The sequence below is a fragment of the Sus scrofa genome, chromosome 14 (assembly GCF_000003025.6).
Source record: "Sus scrofa isolate TJ Tabasco breed Duroc chromosome 14, Sscrofa11.1, whole genome shotgun sequence".
NCBI lineage: Eukaryota > Metazoa > Chordata > Mammalia > Artiodactyla > Suidae > Sus > Sus scrofa.
Window position 1 is genome coordinate 81,458,678 of NC_010456.5, and position 19,090 is coordinate 81,477,767.

Consider the following 19,090-nt stretch of genomic DNA (forward strand, 5'->3'; position numbering starts at 1 on the left):
GCGGTGTAGGTCTTGGATGCAGCTCAGATCTTCTGTTGCTGTGGCTGTGGTATAGGCCAGCAGGGATGGCTCCGGTTGAACCCCTAGCCTGGGAAGTTCTGTATGCTGCAGGGGTGGCCCTAAAAGACAAAAAAAAAAAAAAAAAAAAAAAAAGAATCTCCTGAAATCAGCACTGACTACATAATTTGCGGCGCAACTGTAGGGCCCATTGTTCACAAATTATTAAGGATTTCAAGACAGTGACCACAGAGCATTAAACCAAGAGTGGGTCCTTCTGAGCCTGGAGCCCCATGCGGCTGCCCGTGAAGCCAGCCCTGCCTAGAATAAGTGAGGAGCTGAGTTCATGAACAGGCTCCACCAGTTGCTGCCTGGCCCAGCGACCTTGGGCCAGGTCCCCATCACCTGGTGAGTCACGCCTGCCCAAGGGAGAGAGATTGCTCTCCTCGCAGCAGCAGAAGCGTCAGTGGTGCCAGCATCTAGCTTGTCCCAAGCATCTAAGGACAGTGGCTTCAGTGAGGGTGGGATTACAGCCCTTCCTGTCAGATGGTAGTGTTTGAAGAGTTCCTGGTCTGCCCTGTCTACATTTTCAGCCCAGTCCCTGCATACCTCAGAAACCTGGGTTTTTTGTGCTTTTCCAAATTCACCGAGAAGAGGGGGTTGGGAGGGCTTCTCTGTGCTTTGTTTGCAGAGTCTTCTGCCTGATAGCCTTGCCTGCCTATCTCTGCTTAGCAAACTCACTCCTTCAGGTCAGATGCCATGGAGCCTTCTCTGACCCCAGCTCCTCCCTCCCGACCTTCGCCCTGTGACCCCCTCCAGTAGCCATAATGACCTCTTGTACCAGAGAATTCTGTATAGTATGCAAGCTTTTTCACACCCTGTCAGACCATTGAGAAAGCCCTTAAAAGTTTCTATTCCCATTGCCAGATGGGAAAACAGAGGCTTAGAGGTACCGTTTTCACCCTAGCTTCTGGGCTGAGGTCAGGCCCACGTCAGGAAGGGATGCAGACAGTGGCGACGGAGGGTGGCACCTGGGCTGTGCTCTGGGGCCCTTCATATTTAAGCATTTTGAAAGACAGCTTTCCCCCTGGGAGGGAGCCCCAGCCCCTGGCCCAGCAGAGGTCCCCAGGTGCCTGGGTTGTGGAAGAGGACCCAGTGAGCTGGAGGTCTGGCCAGCTGGAGCACACAAGCCCCCAGCCCTGCCCCTCCCTGCGGGGCACTTGGCCCGCTTCTATCAGCCTGGCAGACTGGAGCGTGTGTGTGTGTGTGGTGCTGAGCCCTGGGCAAGTCCCGCTGTAGGCAGAGGTGAGAAGGCCCCTGCTGGTGTGGGCTGTGACAGCCAACAAGGCTGGACACAGACAAAGGGTGTCTCGCCGGGAGCATAACAGCTGTCCCTTATGACTGGCACTTTATAAAAGGCACTCAGAGTACCTTTGGTGGGTGACTGCAAAGGGCACTGGCAGGGTAAAGGGTATGGAATCTCAGCTGTGGGGTTTTCTGCCACTCCTCTCTTTGTGACTTCAGATGAGTGGCTTAACCTCTCTGTGCCTCATTTCCTCATCTGTAAAATAGGGATAATAACAGAACTGACTCCACTGAGTTGTGAGGAATTCAGTGAAGTTATCCGTGTGAGCCCCACAGCAGCACTTGGGACGAGGATAGAGCTCCATGGTGTTTGAATTGACGGTGGGCGAGCAGGCAGGGTGAGTGATGGAGCTGACCCCGAGGCTGTGGGCACACAGGGAGGGACATGGTTGGATCGTCATTTCAGAGGACCTAGAGGGGCAGCGGGGTTGGGGTTGGGCTGGCTTGGGGTTTCATCTGAGATGATCCCAAACAGGTGCTGCTAAGAGCTCTGTGGGCAGGGAGCTGGGGTGACAGCCACACTCCCTGGCCAGCCCCTCCAGCCCCAGGTTTGTGGCTTCCTGGTGACAGCGTAAACACCATCAGCTATCAGTCAGCAGATTTCCATGGCTCCTCCATGCAAGGCAGGTTTGGGGCTGGCCTTGAAGAGCTTGACTGCCAAGCCCAGCTCACGGCGGGCCTCGTCATGGCCACACAGAGCTGGGATTCCAGGGTCTCCACGTGGCGTGCCTGTCAGTCTCCAACGCCAGCTGAGAACGCACACCCTCCTCTCCCTGCCTGGAATTCATAGCCTGCAGCTCAGGCCCCTCCACCCCCAGCCACGGCAGGCAGCCCTGACCCTGCAACCCCTACCCTAACCTGGAGCTGGAAATCCTCTACAGCCTACTGGTCATTCCTGCCTGAGGTGGGCTGCCCCCCGGGTCACCAGAGTGGGCTGCTGTTCTCACAGGCCCTTTAGGCAGGATGTTCGTTCAAGCCTCAGTCCTGCTGCAGGCCTGCTTTGTGACCTCAGATAAGAAACCCTCCCTCAGAGTTCCCATCGTGGCGCAGCGGAAGTGAATCCGACTAGGAACCATGAGTTTCGATCCCTTGCCTCGCTCAGTGGGTTAAAGATCCGGCATTGCCGTGAACTGTGGTATAGGTCGCAGACATGGCTCGGATCCTGTCTTGCTGTGGCTGTGGTGTAGCTCCGATTTGACCCCTAGCCTGGGAACCTCCATATGTCCGGGGTGCGGCCCTAAAAAGCAATGGGGAAAAAAAAGAAACTCTCCTTCTCTGAGCAATTGTTCATTGATCTATAAAGCCAGAGGCTCTGCTGGGATGGGTCAAGGTTCACAACCTGCAGTGTTTTCAGGAGTGGCATCAACCCAGGGAAGCTTGGATTATCCCACTCTGTGGATGAAGAAACTCAGAGCACAGAGAGGTTAAGAAACATACCTAGGATCACAGAGCTATCAGTGGAGCTGAGATTCAGCCCAGTTTTCCTTGGTACCCTATGTGTTTTCCCCACTACATTGAACCATCTCTGGTGGGTACATATATGTTTGCTGTGTGAACCATTTACTTCATCAGCTAGAGTGGGTTGAACACTTACTGGGCTCCAGCACTGTTCTAGGCACTGGCATCTAAAAGCAAACCTTTAAAAAATGAAATGAAATAAAATAAAAGTGGGTCTCTGAGCACTGGGTGAGCACAGCCCTGGGCTTGAGTGGAGGTCACTGAGTCTTCAGTGTAGCGTGGGCTAGGCGGGTACTCTCAGCAGGTAAAGGCAATAGGAACTGTGAGGGGCAGTGCTTCCCTGATGCTAGAGGAGGCAGCCAGGGGAGACTGCCTGGAGGAGGGGGCTAGATCCCAGCACAGAGGAGTGAAGGAGTAGGATCTTCCTGGGGTCTCTGCACACCTTGGTGGGGTAGGTCAGGAGTCCAGCTGGAGAGGAAGCTTCATTGAGCCACAGCTGGAAAAAGGCACCGAGGCAGCTCCTGAGAGCCACAGAATTTGACCTTGATCCTGCAGAAAGTAGGGAGCCAGAAGGAGCTGTGGTGCATTGACAGCTCCTCTCTAAAGGCCAGGAGGCAGGGTCTGGCCCCAGCCTGCAAGCTGGGGCTCACAGCTCACCCAGGGACTGTGACAGCAGGGAGGGGCAGGGCTGGGAGCTTGTGTACTCCAGCTGGCCAGACCTCTTGTTCACTGGGTCCTCTTCAGCACCCCAGGCACCTGTGGGGCCTCTTTAACCCCCAAGGGGCTGGAGCTCTATGCCAGGAGGAAAAGCTAGTCTTCCAAAATGCTGAAATGTGAAGCTGCCTCAGAGCACAGAGCCTGGATGCCATCCTCTGTCGCCACTGTCTGTACCCCTTTCTGATGTGGGTCTTATGTCAGCCCAGAGGTGGGGCTAGAAGGGAGATATGGATAAACCTGCTCAGTGACATGGTGGGACCACAGAGGCCCAGAGCCCAGCCCAGGGACACGGAGCCTCATCATGGCAGGTGCAGGAGGGTGACAGGCCAGACAGGAGGCATCCTTTGGGGGTGGGGAGGGCAGGAGGCAGGTCTGGTCCCCCTGGTTCTGCCAGAGTCTGACGGGAGCCTTGCAGATTGTGTGTGAGCACCCACGTAGGTGTTAGGAACTGCACACGCACCCCAAGGACCCCTGACCTCAGCCACCAATAGAGCCGTGCAAAGACAAGCTAGGATTTGGTAAACCACACTGGGAAGGATTCCTTGGGTGTTACTCACCGCAGGTGCTTCTCCCTCCCACTGATGATTGCTCACCGCCCCTCACCGAGCCCTGGAGTTTGTCTTCCTCTGGTCCAGGAGCCACACAGTTAGGGTGAGGACGGCCACACCCATGCCCTGTGTCTCAGGTCCAAAGCCTGCATGACCTTACAGGGTGGGAACAGACACCCGGTGGGGCTGCAAGGGTGGCCTCTTTATTCGAATCATAGCATCCCGGCCTCTTGGGGAAGGAATGGTCTTTAGAAATTATTTGGCCCAAACTTTTATGGTACAGATGGGGAAACTGAGGCTCAGAGATAGGAAGCTGCATCCCAAAGTGGCCCTGAAAGCACTCCAGGCTTTCAGCTGAGCTCATTGCCACTCTAAACAGCTTTGGATGCATGGCAGGTGTAGACATGGGCAGGGCACAAGATCTACAGTGGTGGTGGTGACCCAGTCTTGGGGCGTGGTGTTTGCAGGAAAGTCTGAGGAGCTTGGGGTGCAGCGTGTGGGACTGGGGACGTTCTGGGGCCCAGTGGACATCCGCCCAGAACCAGGACTGAGAACTGTGCAAGGTTCCTTCAGACTGGGCTCTGTTAAGTCTCATTTGTACTCCGCCTCCTGTACACACTACCTCCTGCCAAGGTCTGCTACCACGAGGGCTTTCCTCCCATCTGTTTACCCAGAGAGCCGAGCAAGGCCTGGAGATTGCAGGCCCAGAGGCCAGGACAGAGAGAATGCTCTGGAGTCAGACCCGGGATTGGAAAGCTGACAAGATGCAAGGGGGTGAGGAAGAAAAGTGGACTCTGAAAACCAGGGGTCACCTGGGTCCCTCTTTAGCTCTCTTCCCAGCAGTCTGGGAGGCTGCTAGATCTGCAGTACCTAGGACAAGTTCTGGGGGCTCCAAGGGACTCAAGAATCAGGGAGGACTTCTTGGAAGAAGTGGGGCTCCAGCTGGTTCCTGAAGAATAAACCTGACTATAAACTGAAAGCATTCCAAGCAAAGGGACCAGCTGGGCCAAGGCCCTAAGGCAGGCACGCTGGGGACAGGTCTGTGGAGCTGGGTGGCAGGGCCAGACTGGGCAGCGAAGGAAATGAGGTTGGTGATGCCCCCTAGAGGCCAAATGGCAGAAGAAAGAGGAAGTGTGTACTTGGTTTCTAACTTGCTAAACATCCCTGAGAGGTTCACTGTCCCACTTATGTGCCCCTTCTCTCAGATCTCCCCGGAGCTTCGGGCAGGTGGGAACCACAGCAGGGCAGTGCCTCCGTAGAAGAGTTTGCCTTTGGGAGTTCCCATTATGGTGCGGTGGAAAGAATCTGATTAGCATTCATGATGCGGGTTCAATCCCTAGCCTGGCTTAGTGGGTTGGGGATCTGGCTTTGCTATGAGCTGTGGTGTAGGTGGCAGATGCGGCTCGGGTCCCGCATTGCTGTAGCTGTGGCATGGGCCGGCAGCTGCAGCTTTAATTCGACCCCTAGCCTGGGACCTCCATATGCCGCAGGTGTAGCCCTAAAAAAAAAAGTCTGCCTTTGGGTAGAAGGTGCGAACAGGTGCCAGGATCCTAGGCTCCCCTGGGAGCTGGTGGGCAGCTGGCCAGGGACACTGCTGCTGGACCCGGGCTTCTTTCTGGCTGGAGAGAGTTGGCCCCAGAGCCCTGGGGTTTGCCAGGAGTCTTCCCCAGCCCAGGAGGATGGAGGAATAAGGCCCTGAGGCCGACCCACTGTGAGCTGAAGGTCTGCCTCCCAAAGTGGACTCCATGGCTGAGAGTTGGGGGGGGGTAGGAGTGGGCTGAGAGATGGGCTTCCTTCTCCTTCCTTTTTCTCAGAAAGCTGCATGGGGCAAGGATGGGAGCAGGGGGCCCTCCCTGAGGCTTTGGACTGACAATGAACCTGACAGAGAGGCAGTGGCCCTCTGAGCCATGTGTGCTGTGCCAGGCCTGTGATCTGCTGCAGGCACTGTGGGTGCCTGGTGCCCCCTTGGGTGCAGCCCCTCCCCGCAGCCCTGGGCTAGGCCAGGTTGTATTCACTGCACCTCCACTGCCCACAGCAGCCTCTCTCTTGCCTCTGTCATAGAGCAGCAGCCATGGGCCCTTTGATTCCCGGTACCCAGGATTTTGCAAATCCCTCCAGGAGTTTACACAGCAGCTGGCTCAGGCCCCATCAGCAGGAGCTGGCCCCAGGTTCCTGCTCGGGTAACCCAGAATTCTTTTCTGGAACAATACAACAGCACTTCCACAGCAGGAAGGGCGAGCTACCCTCATGGTCAAGCTTCTTCATGACCCCTGAGTCCTGAATATCAGGTGGGCTTGGCTGGGGCCCATTTTCCAGGTGAAGAGTTAGAGTCCGGAAGGAAAGGCATAAGACTTGGCCAGGGTCACATGGCCAAGGCAGGACTCACCCGGGATCCTAGACCCTACTCATGCTCCTTTCAGGATGGAGCCAGGGTTTTTTGTTCAAGGCCATTAGCTGATGGTTCAGGGCCAGGGGTGGGAAAGAGGAGGTGGAGGAAGAGAGCCTAGTTGTGGGGGGCAGGGGGGTGCAAGGGGGTGCAGAGGGGTGAAGAACCTGAGGGAGATGCCAGAGTCACTGTCTCTCCTCCTCGGCTCCAGCCACTTTAATTGGCGGGTCCACCAGTGGTGCTGACATTTACCTGGTGGGGAGGCAGGCCTCCTCCCTCACCAATCAAGATACTAAAAATAACTGGGCCCAGCTTCCCAGGGCCCCAGCCCAGCTAGCGCCTGCCTCCCTGCCTGCCTGCCTGCCTGCCTGCCTGCCTGCCTGCCTGCCTGCCTTGGCGACCTTTTTCCTGGGTGCTAGAAGCTAATTGCTCTGTGAGAATACGGTTCCTCATGCTGAGGACTTCCTAGGAGCTGGAGTGGGGATGGCATTGCAAGCTCAGCTCCTGAAACTGCAGAGGGGTCTCTGCAAAGCCTGCCTATCCCCCAGGTATTGGGGTGAGGGGCCCCTGCCCAAACTCTGGCACCCGCCTGTTTTCTTCCTGGGGCCAGTACCCTGCCAGGCTAACCACTCTAACCCCGGATGCTTGAGCCCCTTCCTTGAACTGCCGGACTTTCTCCAGTACCTTTCCCCAGAGTTACCTAGTGCTCACGTTAAGCCCTATACCATGCCCAACACAGGCGTCCAAGTTGTGGCCTCCTGCCTTGGCATTGCATGTTCATCCTGCAGCCAAGAGAAGCCTAGACTTGGGAGCGGGACATGTCTAAATCCAGCCATGCAACCTTAGCACAGTTCTGAGCCTCTGTATTCTTACCTCTGAAATGGGCATCATAATTGACTTTGTAGTATCGTTGCAAGAATGAAATGTGGTAACAGGCAGAAGCTTTCAGATTAAGAGAGCTGCCTCCAGCCCCCACTCCCTGGGCCAGCAGGCAGCCTGAGCACCTCTGGGGGCTTTCCTTTCTCTTACTGTGTAAATAGACCCTGAAACCTCATACATTTGATGTGTTTAGCCTGGAAGGGGAAGTTTTTAAAGACCCAGGTTGAGTTCTGGGGACTTGGTCTCCTCAAAAACAGGGATCCCTTGCCCACTCCCGTGTAGCTCCAGAGTGGCTGCCCCACCTGCCCCACCTGTGTGTTTGTCCAGTTCTTGCCCTGGGTCAGTATGATCACAATTGTGTTGACATTGGCCTGTGTGTCCCTGGCTGTAGGGTCAGCCCAATGGACATGGAAGTGATTTTCTGGGCTCCGTACTTGCCCATACTGAGAACCTGGGCGGGTGGCTTGGTCTCTCCATGCTTCAGGGTCCCCTCCTCTGAAAGTGGGGACAATAATGGCCCCTTCCCCATAAAGCATTGTGAGATTAAATCAGCAGTGTAGGTACAGTGCTTAGGAGATGGTCTGGCATGGGGTGGGCCCTAGGTGCATGGTAGCTGGGCCTCATAGTAGTCAGACTTGTCATAGTACTAACAACGGCCACCTGCCATTTGTGGGATGATTAGTATCAGATGCTGTGTCAGAGACTAAGCACAGACAGTATTTAACTTAATCTTCGTGACAATCATACACAAGGTACTCCTACAAGCTCCGTGTTCCAGATAAAGAAAACTGAGGCACAGAGAGGTCACACACAGTCTGAAGGTGGTAGATCTGAAAACCAGCATTCACACTCATCCCTGCTAGGTGACCAGCCATCCCCGGGTGCCTGTGACCATCATGGTTTTAACACTGGAAGTTTCGCCTCCCAGAAGCCTCTAGATTCCAGGCCTACAGGGACAGTTGACATGCGAGCCCCATCTAATCCACCACTCCAGTCCTGCATCCACTGACCCCCTCCTCAGCTTCAGGACTGGCCAGTTCACTCTGGGCTCAGCCTCGTCCTGCCTCTGCTTCCTTTCCACACCTTATAGATCCCTCTTCTCGCCAGATCATCCTTGCCCATCCCCCATGGCCCAACTCCAGTCTTCCCGTCCAGCTTCCGCTCCCCTTCACCTTCCCTGCTGCCAGCTGGAGGGATGTGGGTCACGCCTGCGGGGCTTGCTGTGCCCAGGGCTGTGCTGCAGGGGGCTAGTGGGTCCTGGGTGGCCCCTCACAGGCCTCAGGCTCCCCATCTGCACTGAGGGCTTTGGCACCTCTCCTCCCAGCCTTCCAGAGACCCTTTGGAAACCTCTTCCTTAGAAGAGGGCAGATGGAGTGAGCCCCTGCCCCCAGCCCTGGCCCCAGGCAGCCGGGAGAGATTGCACTGGCCCTTCCGGGGCATTGATGGAGAGCACTGCTGACAAAGGAGAAAGGTCAGCGGTGGGACAGAGCGGAGTTGGTGGCGGCCTGTAGGCCAGCAGCAACCTCCCCCCCCACCCCCCGCCCTGGTCAAGGCTTCCTGGGGGGAGGGGCCCAGTGCTCCTTGGGGTCCTGGTCAATTCATATTGACTCGGGCAGCCGCTGGTTCAGCGAAGCTGAGCATCCAAGCCCCCAGAGGGCTGGGGGAGACGCTGGGTTGTCCTTAACACCTCCCTCTCCCTCTCCCCCACAGTCAGTTCAACCCCCGGAGTCATCTCTGGACCTGTGTCCCCTTCAGCACTCCTACCCTCTGCTGGCAATCAGGTCTTACGGTCTCCCTACCTCTCAATTACTGAGCCCTTCTTAGTCTGCCCTCCCTGGCTTCCCGCTGACACCAGGAATAAAGTCCAAATTCCAGGGCTGAGATTAAGGCCCTTCTTGAGCTCAGTGAGGCTGCCCAGAGCCGCTGGTCCTTCCCCGAGGACTTGAGTCTGCTGTCCCCACTTGGAGGAGGGCTAAGCCTCTTCTGGCCAGCACAGTGTCGGGGGTTGGGGGAGTCTCTTCCCCACCCCCCGCATGCCTTTCCAGGACCCAGCCCACTGCTTTCCTTCTCCAGCACTCCTGTCCTCTGTGAGAGAGGTTGGAAGAGGTCGTGTGTAAGGGATCAGGGCACCCTGAGTACCAGGCAGCTCTGCACCCAGTGCTCCAGCTTCAGCCAGGTGGCAGGGCCAGGCCCACAGTAGAGCCTGTGATGAGGATGCCAGCCCAGTGCATGGCCCGCTCCATGCCATTCCTCACTTTCCCCCTTGAACTGCCCAGTGCATCTCATGCCCCAGCTCCTAGAAGGCAGGAGCCATCTATCTCCCCAGTTCACACAGGAGGACAAGCCCCAGAGGAGGCAGGAGGTCCAGTGGCTAGTGCACAGGCTCAGGGGTCTAACCCCAGCTCTATCTCTTAGTAGCTGTATGACCACAAGCAGTCACTTAAGTCTCTGAGCCTCAGTGGTGTCATTTGTGAAATGGGAGTCCTTCTTCATAGGTTGGTGAGATTTATTGAAATGACACATGTTTGCAGGATGCTGGAACATTGTAAAGATCAATAAAGCCAGCTTTCATCATCAACATCATCTTCTGGGCTGATGGGTACTATATCCATGAGATGAGAGCCCGCTCCCCTAAGTGGGCTCCTCCTGATTATTTGTAACTTCCACTCCTGCCCCTCGCTGCCCCCTTTTTGTCCTTTTGTCCTTTTCCCCCAGTACTTCTCTCCCACATTTCCTAAGATCCCAGGAAGTTCAGCCCTACCTGGCCTCATGTTGTCACCTGCATTCCTGCCTTATCCATCCCATCCTTTGGAGCTGGGCCCAGGATTTATCCTGTTCCCGCTACAATCCCTCACAGATGCCTCGCACACAGTAGGTGCCTGATCTAAGTTTGTTGCATTGAACGTTGATGGAGCCAAAGTCACCTCCAAGAGTAGCATGGCAATGACAAACCAGGCCTCTGGGCGCATCATCTCTTTAATAAAGGGGATGTCTGAGATGGGGCCCAAGCCACCCCCCCACCCCCGGGATCATAGCTTGTGACCACTCTGGCCTCCTTGATGTGGGGTTTGGGGGAGCTGGGGCAGCCCTGGGTGGGGCTGCTGCATTGGAAGATTTTTCAAAGCTGGTTCCTCTCTGGTCCTCTGCACTGTCCCTGTGTTGTGTTTGCCTGGGTCCTTTCCCCACCCCCACGGTTCTCTGTTAAATTGTGTTATTATATTTAAACAAATCAATTCCATTGCAGAGTTTTTCCTGTCCTAATGATGAGTTTGCAGCACAAATGCCATTGATTTCTCACAGCCCTGAAAACCAGTTGATGAATAGCACCGGGCTTGTCTTTGGAGAGGCACTTAGAGCAGCTCTGGGCAGCCCCCCTGCTCTCTGCCCATGCTGCCCCGCATCACCACCCCCAGCCCCACCTCCAGCCCACATTTCATGACTGCTGCAGTGGGTCAGAGGCTGTGTGTTGAAGGAGGACCTTCAGTGTCCGCCAGGAGTGGAATGTCATCACCAGGGGCCCAGTCCCTCGTGCTGGTGAAACAATCATAGTGGAGAATGTTATTGATTTTGGCCAAAGGCAGGAGCACAACTTACAGAGCAGAGAAGCGGGGCGGTGTGATCTTTGTCTTCCCTTACGAGTTCAGAGCGTGGTCCTGAGTGACAGCAGATAAGAGCTCAGGCAAAGCTCAGACACCGTTTCCAGACCTTGAGGGGGCTGCCTGGTCCCTGCTTTTCTAAAGGGGTGGTTCAGAGGTTAGGGAGCTGTCCCCACTGGAGAGTGTGAAACTTCCCTTTGTGAAATCCTTCCCAGCCTCCAGTGTCAAAGTCAGACCACTGCACTGGGCTTTGCCCTTCAGATCACTGCCAGGATCACAGCTTGTTTGAGCTTTGTACTGACCCCAGGGCTTGTGTGGACAGGAATTATTCTTCCCTACTTCAAGCCAGGCAGCCTGAGTCAAGGACAGTCACTGGAAAGGGAAGGTCAGCAGCCACACACGCCTGTGAGTTGGGCTTGGGTGAGGCTGGAGGGACTGGGGCAAATGGGAGTGCCTTCCTTACCCAAATCCCTAAAAGTTAACCCCATGACCACGAAACTATCCATCTGGGATGGGGCTGTGGGCTGAAGTAGCCATTGCCTCTCCCCCAGTCTAGTGCCAGCCTTTGTTTGGGGGACAAGAATGTAGCCTAGAGTTGGGAGTGGCTCTTCAAGGTCACAGCACAAGGCAATGGTGGAGCTGGGGTTTCAACCGGAGGGGAGGGGAGAGGCCTCTCAGGCAGTGCTGCTCCCCTCCCCGCAGCAGTCAGGGTTGGGGGCAGGGCGGGGCTCCATTGTAGGGGAAGACAGGCCCCTTGCTGAAGAGACCCAAGAGTGGCCCAGCGTGCCCCCCCTTCCCTTGGCCCTCTGAGTAGTCACCCTCCCTCCCTCCCCGCAGACAAACCTCCTGTCCCTCCTAATCAGGTTAGCCTCCTGCTCCATGCTCGCTCTGCTGAGCTGGACCAGCTGCCTCTAATGGCCTGTCGACCTGGCCCACTCCCTGGCTCTGGGGTGGGGGAGGGGAAGCTCAGAAGAGAAGTGAGTGGGAAGGGGCTGCCCACCTCCCTCGATTTAGATCTTTTCAAGGCTTCTAGGATTAAGTCCAAACCCTGAGCCTAGATTCATCCAAGATTCATCAAAATGAAGGTCTGCTTATTTCTCTAGTCTCTACTGCCCTGAAGCACTCTTTACTATAGTCAAAGGATGCTATTTCTTGCCTCCCTGCCTTTGCACATGCAGGGCCTTTTGCTACTTCCCACCATCTGAGAAAACTCCTATGCATCCTTCAAAACCCAACTCATCTCTTCCTCTGGGCCGCCTCTTCTCAAGACTTTTGCCTCTGTCTCCCACAGGATGCTCCACTGATCTGGAACTTAATCCCACTCTGTTTGAGTACATTATTCCTAGACCTACTTCCCCTTGAGTTTCGGGAAGAAAGAGAAAACGTTCTAGAAGAATATCCCTCAGGCAGCAACACAGAAAAGTACTCAGTAAAGAAATAAGGCTAGGAGTTCCTGTCGTGGTGTAGTGGAAACGAATCCAACTAGGAACCACAAGGTTACGGGTTCAATCCCTGGTCTCTCTCAGTGGGTTGAGGATCCGGCGTTGCCATGAGCTGTGGTGTGGGTCGCAGATGGGGCTTGGATTTGACATTGCTGTGGCTCTGGTTTAGGCCGGTGGCTACAGCTCTGATTAAACCCCTAGCCTGGGAACTTCCATTTACTGCGGGTGTGGCCCTAAAAAGACCAAAAAAAAAAAAAAAAAAAAAAAAGAGAAAAGAAAGAAGGCCAGCAAAGAAGAGAGAAGTGGGGACCTGGGAGGGAAAGAGACAGACAGGAGTGTAGGGAACAGCTGCTCTCAGCCCCTCCACATCGGCGCTCTCTCCTGCTTCCTGCCAGGGAGGCCATTCCCAGCAACACATGCGAGGCCTGAAATAGACATGTGGGGGCCTCGGTGGTACACTTTCACAGCCCAGCGCTAAGCACCACCCCCCATTCCTTGGACACAGAAGCTCCCTCTCCTCCCTGGGCCCTGTCCCTGCAGCCAAGACCCCTCCCCCAGCAGTGCCCAAGCCTCGCCCCTCTGTTCCTGCTAACTTTGTTTTATAAATAAACTATATAAATAGGCTCCTCTGATTCCTCGGAGCATGCAGCGTTTAAGGACTGGGGCACTGCTGCAAGCATAATTGTACTACCAAATCCATCAGCTGCCTAATTACCATTCATTTTGCATTTATTTCTGCTAATTAAAAAGAGAGAAACTCCTAACAACTTTTACGTAAATACTATATTTGTTCTATGTAAAGATGGGATGCTAATTTGCTGGTGATTAGCTGATTATCTAATTTTATAGCTGTCACACTGGCTGGCCCTGTCTCCCCTTCGCACCCCAGATGCCACTTGTGTCCCCCTGATCAGGTGTGGGAGGAAAGGGTCCAGAGAGGTCCACAGAAGTGATTAGAGGGTCTGTCGGAGGCCCAGGGGTCACCCGGAGCATCATATGGCACCGGGGTTCAGGGGGGCTGCAGTCTGACTGATAGAGTTGGGAGGAACCACTGGCTCATCCACTGTTTCTCTGTAGAGTGAGAAACTGAGGCTCAGAGAGGCCCGGCGTCCCCAAATCACACAGTAAAAAGACGGACCCCTGACCCAGGTGTCTGGGCGCCCCCTCCAGTGCTCCCTCTGTGGAGAGCCACTGTCAGGAGGAATTTTAAGGCTTTGCCTGCAGCTGGAGAAATACCTGGACCAAATTCCAGCCCCAGTGGAGGAAAGACAAAGTCTGGTCCCATGGCCCAAACCAAACCCTCTGTGTGCCAGCAAGTGGGACTCTATTCCCTCTCTCATCAACTGAGCAGGTGTGGGTTAATTCTTGGGCTCCCTGGCCGGCCTGGCTCTGCAGGGCCAGGAGGCAAGACCCTGGCTAACCCTCCCTCCACTCTCTCTTCCTGGACAGTCTGAAAACGGCCGGTTCTAGATATAAAGGGAGAATGGCATTGACTAGACCAGGTGTCGTCTGGGCTGCCGGGCAGGTCAGGGCCACGGTCAGCACTGCCCGTTGGAAATCCCCGAGGCCAGGGTTCCGGTCCTGGCTGACACTTTCTGGGGCCTCAGTCTCCTCTGTAGATTGGGAGGCTGCTGTGGTTTCCTCCCAGGGTTGCTGAAGGGATTCTGAGAGCCACATGCAAAACCTCTCAAAGGGGCGCTTGGTGTAGCTGGTGGGGAGCCTGACACCTGGCCCAGGGCCCCCCTAGGCCTCCCACCCACCGCCACGGTGTCTGTGCAAGGTGACCCGCTGCCACCGCAGATCTCCCACTCATCTGCCCTTTTATCACTCTGCACACAATCGGGGGAAGCCTGGAAGGCCACAGGGGCACGGGCAGATGGAAAACAAAGAGAGAACAAAGACACTGCGCTGAGGAGACCAAAAGGCAGGGCACCTCCTCCCCCCACCAGCACCACCTGTCCCACCAGCGCCAGGCTTCGGCCACCCCAGGCCGTAGGCCACCCACCCGGCCCCTACAGAGACTAGCCCTAACCTCGCGTGGGGTCCCCACTTGCTGGGTGACCCTCAGGAAGTCACTCCCCTCCAAGCCGCCTTTTCTTATCTGTAAATGAGGTCACCGCTTGCCCTGTGACCTCCAGCAGACCCTGCCCCTCCGACCCCTCCAGTCTCTTTGGGGCTGGCCAATCCATCTCTAGGGCACCGTCCTAGGCCCAGAAGGTCAAGTTGGGTGCCCGGTCCTGCCCACAGAGAAGACCCCAGGGTGCCAGGGGCCAAGTGAGGCACCTGTTCACATCTGAGATCTGGGCGCTGGGTGGAAGCATTTGTGTGGAATGATTGAACTCTTTAATCAGAAAGGGCTTAACTGTCAGCTCTTTGATTGCTGCTGCTGTTAGAGCCTCTGAAGGAGCCTGAGGCCCCCCCCAGAGCAGAAGCAGAGAGGAGTGCTTGAGGGCTTCTAAGAGCCCCGAGGCCCGACTATCTGGGTTCGTACCCTAGCTGTGTGACCTTGGGCTGCTTTCTTAACCTTTCTGTGTCTGGGTGCGCATGTGTTAAAATAGGTATAGTACCTACCTCACAGGTTGTGTTGAGATGGATGAAATGACTTAACTTGCCAAAAGGATGTACTAGGACGTACCAGATGAAGGTCCATGAATATTGGACGTTACTGTTATCATCAGTTTCATCACTATTATTCTTTCAAGGTGGACTTATTGGGAAGCTCACGTAGCTTCTGCCTCCAGACCTCCTCACTCCTGCACCACTTGGGTGAAGGCAGGGGTTTTGCTGGCAGCTGGGGAGGGGGTGGCACATTGCCCTCAGGAGCATTTCTGTGTAGCCATTTCTGGTAAATTGTTTAAAGGGGCCTGGCTTCCTAAGGCTCTAGGAATTTGTTATTTCTTTCCTCATTCTAAATACGTATTTGTAAATGTATATATATATTTCTAAATACGACCTCCAAAATAGTATAAGCTTCAGGTCCTACAAACCTGGACCTGCTTATCCTGTTACCTTGACTGGATTTCTGGGGCCTGGCCCTGTGCTGCCCACCTCATGGCCTCCCAGGGGGATGGCAGAAGCCTCGGGGCTGGAGGAAGCTAACTTCTTGCACTATAGACAACCATGTATGTGCAGGCTCGGCCCTGAGCACCCCAGACTGCATCTATACCCCACCCTCCAGGTCAAGGGAGCCCTGGGGAGAGTTGGCAAGGAGAATAGGCCCTTCCCCTGAAGGAGACCCCAATGTGCAGGGCACCGAGCTCTGTGCCCAGGGGCCTGAGGGCTCCTGCACTGCAGGCTGGAGCCCTAACCCCTACCTCCCCTGCCTCCTTACCCTGTGTGGGCAGCTGGGCAGTCACAAGGGGTGGTTGGGGCTGTGGGAAGCAGGTTGCTGAGCTGGAACAGTTGCCCTACAGGCTGTCTTGTCACTGGTACGGCTGGCTGTGTGCCAAGCCCCGGGCTTAGTGTCAGGTAGGTGGAGACCCAGGATGTCCCCTGCCGTCTAAGAGTGCCTGATGTAGCTGGAACCACAAGCTTTGCACCTGGAGGGCTAAAGAATGAGCAGTGTTGGGTGGTATTAGACCCTGTGTCATCAGGCATCTCAGAGAGGAGTCGAGAGAGCCCAGCAGTCATGAGGACTGGACACTCGGGGGTGGGGGGGCAGGGTCGGGGGGGTTCCTGGAGGGTGGGAGGCCCCCAGAGGAGTGGGCGCCATGGGCCCTGGCGCCTCCACCAGCAGCAGGGCCTCTCGGCCCAGGCTCTGACAGGGACATTTATAACTCACAGCTGTGCGGTCCTGGGCCCAACTGACTGTGGTAAACCGATCAGGCTTCAGGAAGTCGCGTCCTGAGGCCACTCCCCACCCCGACCCCACACTCTCCTTCACCTCCTGACACCCACATCCTGTTCTGGATGGGAGGGGCAGGCAGCTGGGGCAGGGAGCCAGGGGCCCAGCCAGGGTCTCCAACCTGTGGGCAGAGCTGGAGGGGACAGAGAAGCACAGTGAGGCCCGAGAGCTGTGCAGGGGGGCCTCCAGGATCAGCAAGGTCTCCCCCTCAAGGCTCATACAGGGAGAGCCAGGCCCAGAGGGTGCCAGGGGCCACTCAAGAGCCCACAGTTGCAGGGAACGAAGAGCTCAGGCTGTGGGACTCAGGGCTGTGTTCTGTGCTTCCATGTCTAACCAGAGAGGGGATTAAGCTTCAAGCCCCTGCTGACCAGCTCCAGCCTGGGGCAGCCTGATGAAAGGGGTTGGAGGTGAACCAGAAGCTTCAGAGGATGCTGGGGAAAGTGCCATCTTGGACCCCAGGGCTCTGCATGGCCTGTAGCCCACAGCTAGAATTTTATGTCTATCCCGAGACCAAATTCTTCACAAGGCCTGTACCCGTCCACCTAGATTTTCACAGCAAAATTCACGTTCAGGGAAGGGACTGGTCTTAGCCAGTGCTAGGAAGAAAGGACAATACAAAGAGCTTCCAGCATGCCATGATTTTGACCCCCTTATCTCTCCTGGCCTTAGTTGCTAACTGATTCTTGGGATCCATTGGCCAGCTCCCCCTCCCCCATGCCTCTTTCTCCTTCCATACAAGGATGATAAACCACAGTGAGTTTGCCAAAACGTGGCCCATGTTTGGTAACCTGTGACACGCCTCCAAAATTAGTACCCAAAAGAATATATATGTTTGTTTCATTACTCATATACTTACTAAGGTGTATTTGAAATATATAACTAGCCTATCAAACCAGTGATTCCACAGATGTGATCTCTTTGGACAAGGCCAGATTTTTTTTAGAGCTTAAAAAAAAGTGAGTTAGTAGTTCCCGTCATGGCTCAGTGGTTAATGAATCTGACTAGCATCCATGAGGATGCAGGTTCAATTCCTGGCCTCGCTCAGTGGGTTAAGGATCCGGTGTTGCTGTGAGCTGTGGTGTAGGTCGCAGGCATGGCTCGGATCCTGCGTTGCTGTGGCTGTGGTGTAGGCTGGCGGCTACAGCTCTGATTAGACCCCTAGACTGGGAATCTCCATATGCCATGGGTGCAGCCCTAAAAAAGACAAAAAAAAAAAAGTGAGTTAAAGTAGAGGCAAATATTAAGTCATCATACAGACAGGACTCCGCTCAGACCAAGAATCCTGAAGGGCATAGGAGAAGGCCTGAAGCTTGGGGAACACCACAGGTCTTCTCTGCTTTAAACTCTGTTCCTGGGCCTCCTCCAGAACCCTGGGCCTAAGGGTTTGGGTTCTTTTCTTTTTGTCCTTTTAGGGCCACATCCATGGCATCTGGAAATTCCCAGGCTGGGTATCGAATTGGGGCTACAGCTGCCAGCCTGCGCCACAGCCACAGCACCACCAGATCCGAGCCACATCTGCCACCTACACCCCAGCTCATGGCAACGCCGGATCCTTAACCCACTGAGTGAGGCCAGGGATTGAACCTGCATCATCAAGGATCCTAGTCAGATTCATTTCCACTGAGCCACGACGGGAACTCCTAGGCCTCGGTTTTAAGCAGAACCGTCCAGCCCTGCTGGCAGGAGGGGATGAGGAGGGAGCGAGCTGGTTTTCCAAGGAGGTGTACACACATAAAATGACTCCAAGTGTTGGTCAGGGATCTGGTGAACAATTCATAATGAGGAAAGAATTCAGGCAGGGGTCAGAGAGTGGCTTTGGAAGTGGCTGCCGGCCGGCACTGTGAGATAATTCCCCGAAGCCAGGCACGGCGCAGAGAGGAGAACACTGCGAGGGCTTAGAGGCCTGGCTAAAAATACCCCCGACAGCTTCTCCCTGTCACCCTGCCTGGGCTGCAGAGGAAGGCCCTGGCTTTCTGCCTTTCTCACCAGGAAGAAAAAGACAACAACACAAAGCCCCTGAGCCCCAGAAGAAACAAAACTTACATAGATTTCAATTTTTTTTTAAGAATCCCACAAGGAGGAGTTGGCTTGCTGGTTGGAGCACCGCAGGGTGGGAAAGACAGTGGCTCTGATAATTCAGGCATCCCGGGGCATGCTTAAGTGGCCCGAGAGGCCACCAAGATTAGCCTGCCAGTGGGGACAGAGGTGGGAGGGACTGGACGGCTGCCTGCGACCCTGGCCACTCACACATGTCCTGTCTCTCTCCCTGTGTACCCAGGACGAGGAGGAGGAGGCCTGTTGGCACCAGACCAATGCTGCGAGGTGTGTGAGGATTAGAACCGCTCCATCCCTCAGCTGCCAGACCTGGAAAGGTAACACCAGACCCCCTGATGACCTGGCCACACTGCCACCTTCACCTGAAACCTGGCTCCGGTTGAGATGGGGTGGGGCCAGAGCCCAGGGTCATCAGCCTTTACGCCAGCCCGGGGCTTCAGGGCTTCTCTGTAATGCCTTGGGAGTCCGGCACAAAATGCTTCTGAGCTTCAGTTTGTCCATCTCTATTATGGGTCCTCCACTTCTCCAAATTCTCGAGGATTCTGTGAATCACTTGGGCTTCATTGTTATTTGGAGTTAAGCCATCTTTGCAGCTTGGCTCAGTTTGAACTCTGGTGCCATGACCACGGGTCCTGGCCCTTTTGGGGGGAGCATTGAGGCCACAGGGCCCAACTGGGCTTGAGAAGAGAGGATTTTTTAAGGTCAGCCTGGCAGGTATGTCTCACTGGAGATGTGGCTGTGGTCTCCTTTGTGGCAGGATTTAAAACTCCAAAGTGATCTCTTGGGCAGCTCTGGACAAGAAT

The 19,090-nt window shown here is 55.3% G+C and overlaps 1 protein-coding gene across 1 annotated transcript in view; it reads left to right on the plus strand.

Annotated features, from left to right (window-relative positions):
* ZMIZ1 (zinc finger MIZ-type containing 1) overlaps window positions 1-19,090 on the plus strand; it is a 238,742-nt gene that overhangs the window by 49,611 nt on the left and 170,041 nt on the right. Inside the window, 1 exon segment of the mRNA XM_013983374.2 lies at window positions 18,511-18,604. The gene's annotated coding sequence lies outside the window, so the exon portion shown is untranslated.